This window comes from Saimiri boliviensis, chromosome 10, assembly GCF_048565385.1.
Source record: "Saimiri boliviensis isolate mSaiBol1 chromosome 10, mSaiBol1.pri, whole genome shotgun sequence".
Classification (NCBI taxonomy): Eukaryota; Metazoa; Chordata; class Mammalia; order Primates; family Cebidae; genus Saimiri; species Saimiri boliviensis.
This window is the reverse complement of record NC_133458.1, coordinates 93,930,604-93,939,301: the sequence shown is the minus strand read 5'-3', so window position 1 is coordinate 93,939,301 and position 8,698 is coordinate 93,930,604.

Here is an 8,698-nt window from a genome sequence, read left to right as displayed (position 1 = left end):
TTGTCTCACCCCCTCATCATAGACTGAAAGTGGAGTGTAAGATTCTGGTTTGGAAATTATTTTCCCTTAGGATCTCAAAGGCATTATTCCATTGTCTTGTAACATTGTTATTATTAATTTTATTATTACTGAGTCAGGGTTTCACTTTGTCATTCAGGCTGGAGTGCAGTGGCGTGATCACAGCTCACTGCAGCTTGATCTCCTGGGCTCAAGCAATTTCCCACCTCAGCCTCCCAAGTAGCTGGGAGGACAGGCATGTGCCACTACATCCAGCCAATTTTTAAATTTTTACTTTTGTAGACATGGGGTCCTATTATGCTCCCTGGGTTGGTCTGAAACTCCTGGGCTGAAGCGATCTTCCTGCCTTGGCCTGCAAAGTGCTCAGACTGCAGGCATGAGCCACCATGCCCGGCCTGTCTTCTGACTTCTGGTATTGCTATTGAGAAGTCTGATCCCATATTTACTTTACTTGTAACCTGTTCTCTCTCCCTGTCAGAACTCTCAGTATCTTTTCTTTACCCTCAGAACTCTGAACTATCAGTATGATATGCTTTGTTACGAGTCATTTTCATTCATTATACTGGGCTTTCAAGCCCATTCAATCTGAAATATCACATCCTTCAGGAAATTTTTTGTTTATTTTTTGGATAATTCCTTGGTCCATTTTATCTGTCCTGTCTTTCAGAAATTAGACCTTCTGAATTGATTCTCCAATTTTCTCAATTTCTTTGACTATTTATTCTATTTACTGAGAGTTACTCAGTTAGCTTCTAGTTTGTTTATTACATTTAAAATTTCTGTCATCATGGGTTTAATTTCCAAGAGCTTTGTCTTGTTTGCTGGCTATTCCCTCTCTATTCTCTGATTTTTCTCATTCTCTGAGGGTATCAATCACTATTCCTGAAAGCTCCTCCACGCTCCTTGCATTGTTTCTGTGTCCTCCACAAAGCTTGCATCACGGGATAGCTAACTCAAGGTGCAGTTTGAACCAAAGAAACAGAAGGAAGTTATGATTGAAACCTGCTTCTTTTTGCCCCTGGAGACACTGCACCTAGTGAATCCGCTTGTAAACATTTGATTTCTCCTTCCTTTCCCTGCTGTTGCTTTTTCTGAATCAACTATTTGTCTCAGTCAGATTTTAATCCAAATTTGTGTTGGTCAGAATTCTCTGGAGAAACAGAACGTATATATATGTGTGTATACACAGACACACACACACAGACACACCCTACTGGTTATCTCTCTCTCCATATATATATATATATATATGAAACTTGGGAATCACGTATTTGTCATTCTTGTTATGTATATTTATATGGAGAAAGAGAGAGATTTTAAGGAACTGGCTCATGAGGGCTGGCAAGTCCAAAACCTGCAGAGCAGACCAGCAGGCTAGAGGCCCAGGGCAGAGCTGATGTTGCAGTTCAAGTCCAATCTAATATCAAAGCAGTTTCCACAATATTAACTGCTTGCTCCAGCAGTCATTCTTCTCTCAGTCTCTCAGGCTTGAGACTCAGAAACCACCTGCTCATCATTCTGGCCTTATGTACCAACAGCCATCAGCACCCAGCTGATGCTCCCTGGGAACTGTTTAGCACCAGTATAACAAAAGTGTGTGCTGGAAAATGAGGGCTTGCACAAACGGTATGTGTCCTTTTCCTTATCCTCAGGTAAAGATGGGGGCCTCTTGATGTGGGATGTGCTGGGCCATGTTCTGTGCTCCAGGGACTGTAGCGAGGCCAGCACTCTGAAAGGTCTAAGACATGGTCACTGTTCAAGGAACTCACAATCTGCAACCTGGAAGCACATGACATGGCTGGCTTCTAAGTCACCTCAAGTTAGGGGTGTGTCTGCACATTGTTTAGATGCCTACTGTCGCAGACTGGGCTACCCAGAAGCAGGCTCTGAGGCAGAGACAAATTTGCAGGAGGTTTATTGGGGTGTGGGGTGTGCTCTTGGGGTGGCACCTGGGGGAGGGAAGCAAGGTCAGACAACGGGAGGAGTCCAGCTGTGGTGTGGTGTCCATGGCGACCTCGGTAGATGCCAAGGAGAGTTCTGAAGCAGGGCTTTTCAGAGTTGTCCCAGTTGGGGAGCAGGGGCCGAGACTTTATACCTCCATGGACGAGTCACTGCATGCAGCAGGCCACCCCGGGAAAGGTGGTGACCTTGGATGAAGTGGCTCCCCATTGGGCGAGGCAATCTTTGAGGGCTTCCTGCCAGCAGCAGTCCCTGCAGCTGGAGACTGGCCCTTCATCCCTTAAGGGGCATGTGGGTGGTGCAGGCCTGTGGGACCCACCAGACCTGTGGATGTTGGTGTAGTCTCCACACCTCCATGTAGAGAACAAACAGGGGTTGAGTAAGTAATTCAGGAAGCCTCAGGTAATCTCCTGGTAATCTCAGGTAATGCATTCTGTTTATTACATGCCTACTCCCACTCCGTCAGACTGGGTCAGGGATTGAATACAAAACAGAAAAAACGGGTAAGATCACAGGCCCTGCCTGAAGGAAGCTTATAGTCTGGTAGGGGCTACCAAAAGGTAAGCAAAGAGGACAATATAATGAGAATCAGAAAACAGAGGGTTATGGAATAAAAATGTATTTTCAAAGAAGTCTTAGGACACCTAACAAAAGGCTAAATTTAAAAAAGAGGATACGTGCTGTTTGTGTAAGCACTCATTTTCCAGCACACACTTTTGTTACACTGGTGCTAAAAAAAAAAAATCCCCTGTAATTTGATTTGTAAACTAAGCATTTTTTTTAAGTTACCAGTCACCTACAAACAATAAATGCACTCAACTTTTTCTCAGTCAAGTTTCCCCTTGTCTGTTTACAGCATTTTTTTTTTCTTTTCTGAGTATGAAAGTCTTACAAATATATACGTGGGAAAAATACTCGAAAGAAATTCATCAAAATGTTAACAGTGCTTATAACTTCCAAGTTGTTAATTTATATGTATTTTTTTGCTTTAAGGTTTTTTCGTATTTCACAAATTTTCTACAAGTGTGAGTGACTTTTATAATCAAGGGAAATATACTTATATAGTGTGAAAATGTTACGACAAAGCTGTGTGAACACAGAAGATGAACCATGAAGCAGCAGATGAGGGAGAGCTTCCTGGAGGTGTCACCTGCACCAAGCGTTAAAGGTGAGCTGGGGCTGGGTGAGGAAAGGGGGGTGTGCCTAGTGCTGCACTTGAAGGGCACAAGCAGAGGGAGCAGAATGCGCCATGGCCCTGGGCGTGAAGAAGCACAGAAAGGCTGAGAAACAGGGAGCCCTTGAGAGGGGAGAGATGAGGCTAGAAGGCAAGAAAGGGCATCGACGCAGGGCCTCCGCGGACTGGGGACGCAGACTACCTGGAAGCCCGCATCAGACACTTGCACTCAGCCTGTTCCAGCTTAAAAGGCTTCATGATTGAACAGGGTATTGATTAATGGATGTTGTTTTGTGGAACTAATTTAGAAGTGAAAACTGATTTAGAGTGAAAAGCTTCCTGCTTGACGTGAAGTTTCCCCGCCTAAGCAAGGTGACCTGACTCAGGCAGAGAAAGTGATCTGTCAATACGAGAGAGGATACAGACATGACTACACACATATACATACACACACCGCCACACACACACCACACACACACCCCATAGCCCCCCCCACACGCACCACACCCCCCCACGCCCCCCACACACCCCCCACACCCCCCACATACACCCCACACCTCCCACACACACCCCACACACCACACACACACCCCACACACACCCCATAGCACCCCCACACACCCCACACACACCCCACACACACCCCATAGCACCCCCACACACGCCACACACGCACCACACACCCCCACACACACCCCATACCCCCCACACACCACCATACCCCCACACCCCCACACGCCCCACACCCCCCCACATACACCCCCCACCCCCCCACACACCACACACACACACCCCACACCCCCCACACACCCCCACACACCACACACCCCCACACACCCTACACACACCCCACACCACACACACCACACACACCCCCACACCCCCACACATCCCACACACCCCACACCCCCCCCCACACACCCCACACCCCCCCCACACACATCCCACACCGCCACACACACCACACACACACCATATGCACACCCCCACACCCCCACACACACCCCCCACACCCCCCACACCCCTCAAACACACCCCCCACACACACTGCTACACACACTTCCCACACACCACACACACACACACACACCTCACACACCCCATACCCCCCCACACCACACACACCCACACATACCACACACACACCCGACACCCCCCCACAACCCTCACACACACCCCATACACACACTGATACACACTCCCCACACCACACACACACCCCCACACACACACCCCACACACCCCACACCCCCACACACACCACACACACCCCCACACACCCCACACACACACCACACACACCCCACACTCCCTGACACAACCCCCCCACACATACCCCACACAAACACACCCCCCACACACACTGCCACACACACACACACACACACTGCCACACACGCACCCACACGCCACACACACCCCACATACACCCCATGCCCCCCACACACTCCCCACACACCACACACATACACCCCACACCCCCACACATCCCCCACACACATCACACCCCCTACACACACCCCACACAAACATCCCACACCCCCCCACACACCCCCCACACACCACACACATACCCACACCCCCCCACACCCCCACACACCCCCACACACCCCTCACACCGCCAAACACACACATCCCACACCCCCCCACACGACACACACACCACACACACACCCACACACACCCCATACCTCACACACACACCCCCACACACACTGCCACACACACCCACACACACCCCCCACACACCCCCACACACACTGCCACACACACACACTGCCACACACGCACCCACACACCACACACACCCCACATACACCCCATGCCCCCCACACACTCCCCACACACCACACACATACACCCCACACCCCCACACATCCCCCACACACATCACACCCCCTACACACCCCACACCCCCTACACACACCCCACACACACATCCCACACCCCCACACACACCCCCCACACACCACACACATACCCACACACCCCCACACCCCCACACACCCCTCACACCGCCAAACACACACATCCCACACCCCCCACACACGACACACACACGACACACACACCCACACACACCCCATACCTCACACACACACCCCCACACACACTGCCACACACACCCACACACACCCCCCACACACCCCACACACACCCCACACACACCCCCCACACACCACACACACACCCACACACCCCCACACACACCACACACACACCCCACACCACCCCACAACCCTCACACACACACCCCCACACACACTGCTACACACCCCCCCCACACCCCACACACACACCTCACACCCCCCACCCCCCCCACACACCCACACACACCACACACACCCCACACCCCGACACGACCCCCTCACACACCACACACACACACCGCCACACACACACACACACACTGCCACACACACCCACACACCACACACACCCCCCACACACCCGACAGAACCCCCCACACACACCACACACACACCACACACATACACACACCCCACACCCTGACACAACCCCCCACACACCACACACACACACACACACTGCCACACACACACACACACACCCACACACACACCCCCCAGCCTTAAGACTAGAATCTACATTTTTTTAAAAAAGGAAGAAGACAAGAACCAGGTCAGGCTCACTTTGCATACTTTAAAAGTCATAACCAAGATTTGCAGGTAGCCCTTATCCAGGGATCTGAGCTCTCCGCAGGTCATTAACAATGTTAACTGTTAGCAGCCTGGGAATCCATTAAAAACACATGTCTGGGGCTGTGGCCATCTAATGCTGCAGGACTGCATTTGACTGAGCACTTAACTCGCCTTTGCAGAACTCAGCACCTCTGTCGTCCTGTGTGCCAGCTGGGCTGGCTTCGCTGGAGACGCCCTTGGGCTGTTTTATCCAGTGCACCCTGGATAGCACCCACACTCGTTTCCTGTTCCTGGGCACCCTGGATAGCACCCACACTCGTTTCCTGTTCCTGCCTCAGTTTTGTCTGTGTTTGGGAAGAGCTAGTGGGCACTGCAAGCCCATGGCTTTTCTCCTAGCACACTTCCTCCTTCCCTATCCCTGTGGCACTGCCTGGCTGCCTACTTGGACTCTTGCTAACCTCTACTCAGGCTCTGCAACCTGCTTCCACATGCAACCTTGCTCCGCTCCTACTGGCTTTCACCTGGGCAATCTCCGAACCAGAGGAGAGGGAGTCCTTCGGCTGTCAAAACTTGAATGACTCCCAGTTATCTATGGCAGAGTACAACGTCCCCACTGTTTTGACACGCACCTCCCACGTTCACGGTGCTCTGTGGTCTGGCCTGACTTTACCACTGCGGACCCATCTCCTACCATCCCCCACGGACGCCCTCCACGCCAGCTGGCCAGGAGCACCTGCCCACAGAGCACAGACACTGCTGGATCCCCCCACTGGCAACGAGGACCCTGCTCACACCGTGATTAAGTTGGTACACAAGTAATGACAGTTTTTTTTTTTTTTTTTTTTAAAAGTGATTGCAAAACCACAATTACTTTTGCACCAACCTTTTGCAACTTTTTTTTTTCCTTCTTCTCTGCCAGGATGTGCTGGAAAGGATAGACTGCAGAATCAGAACGACCTGGGTTTTAATCCCGTATTAGCATCACAAAATATGAGATCTAGAACAAGATACTTAGTCTCCTTACACTTCCTCATTTGTAATGCAAGGATCTTATTCTCTCCCTCAGAAGGCTGTTGTGAGGATTTTATCTGGCGTTTACATAACACAATGTACAGGGGGACATATCCTGTTGTCTTAGGTTTGGACTGTCTCCAAATGGAGATGTCGGGGAAAGGAACTCCGTATTTGAAAGAGTGGAACCAGAAACATCCCTCCGATTCACAGAGGGATCCAGCAGACATGGCCCTAGTAGACTTTGGGAGAGGAGGCTAGAGCTTCACTGACCCTCACAGGGCTTACATATTAAGTTTGCCAGGGTGCCCCATGGGGGCCTACCTCACTGGAGGGGAGAAGGCAGAAACCTCCCTCATGATCTATGGCAAAGCCTTTACAAAAATACCTTCCTGCAACCCCCCCCATATGTATAAAATATGTGTGTGTGTGTTTGTTTGAGACAAGATCTTGCTCTGTCGCTTAGGCTGGAGTGCAGTGGTGCGATCACAGCTCACTGCAACCTCAAACTCCCGGGCTCAAGCGATTCTCCTGCCTCAGCCTCGTGAGTAGCTGGGACTACAGGTATGAACCCCTGTGCCTGGCATCTTTACACACATAAAGATGATCGTTAAAAACCACAACACCACAACACAAGAACTCTTCAAGGTGGAAAGGCAGCTGATTCCTGACAGAATGACAGGGCGGTGGCCAGGGTAGAGGTGGCAGCTGCCAAAGTGTCTTTCAAGTGTCTTTTTCTCAAAAGCTCTGCTGAGAATGTAGTGTCCATCTTCTCCTAGCCAGGGAAGGTGGGCTGTAAGGTTGCCAGCTTGTTCAAATAAAGACAGGAGGCTACTGAACTGTTACAGGAGCGGCTCATGGAAGCCAGGCACAGCTGGTCTTCATGGGGATTGAATGGCAGCTGGGCAGCCACCAGGGACTAAAGCAGATCTAAACTGTGTATGAACCTGAAGTTTTGCTTTAGTATGAATTAGACCTTATTATATCTGCAATTGGACTGTTTTATTTTTATTTGTATCTGTAGAGGCTGGTTCTCATTCCGTCATCCAGGCTGGAGTGCAATAGCGTGATCTTAGCTCACTGCAGCCTCAAACTCCTGGGCTCAAGCAATCCTCATGCCTCAGCCTCCCAAAGTGCTGGGATTACAGGCATGAGCCACAAAGCTTGGCCAGGACTGTTTTAATAACTGAAAGAGACCTGGAGAGATAAGTATCTGATATTGTCCAATTTCTAATAGACAGTGTTTGAAGGAGATCAACTAAGAAGCTTCTAGATTAAAGCATACTTCTTTGGGCCCATTTAGTGAATAATTCTCTACAGTGTGTAAAAACATTTAGTACAATGTTTGGCACATAGTAAGTGCTCAATAAATATAGTGGTAACAGTTACTGTTCTAATATTTGCACCTGGTACCTGCCACACAGTATTATTATAAATAATATTTAGTACTAATAATAGTTATTACCCATGTGCATGTCTCTCCCCCAACTAGACCAAGACTCTGTTTGCTGAATTAACTGTGGCAGGTGGGGGAAGAGCAAACAGTTTGAACATGCATTCTTTGCACTCACCAGGGAAGAGACATGATGTGCACAGAAACTAGTGGAAACTAGGAGAATTTGTCCAATAGCAGAACGGTAGCTTCATTGGCTCTGACAGATGTAGTTCAGATACCTGGAATTCTGCCTTCTCTTCAGAATAACTTCTAACAAGAAGTAGGGGCAATAAGGTACATGCAAAAGAGGGAAAAGCGAAGAAAAAGGACATGCTCCCAGCCCACGCTGTGCCAGAGACCATGCTGAGCGTTTTCATTTGTCGTCTCACACAATGAGACGCAATAACGAACACGCACGAATTGTGGCTGGCATTACCC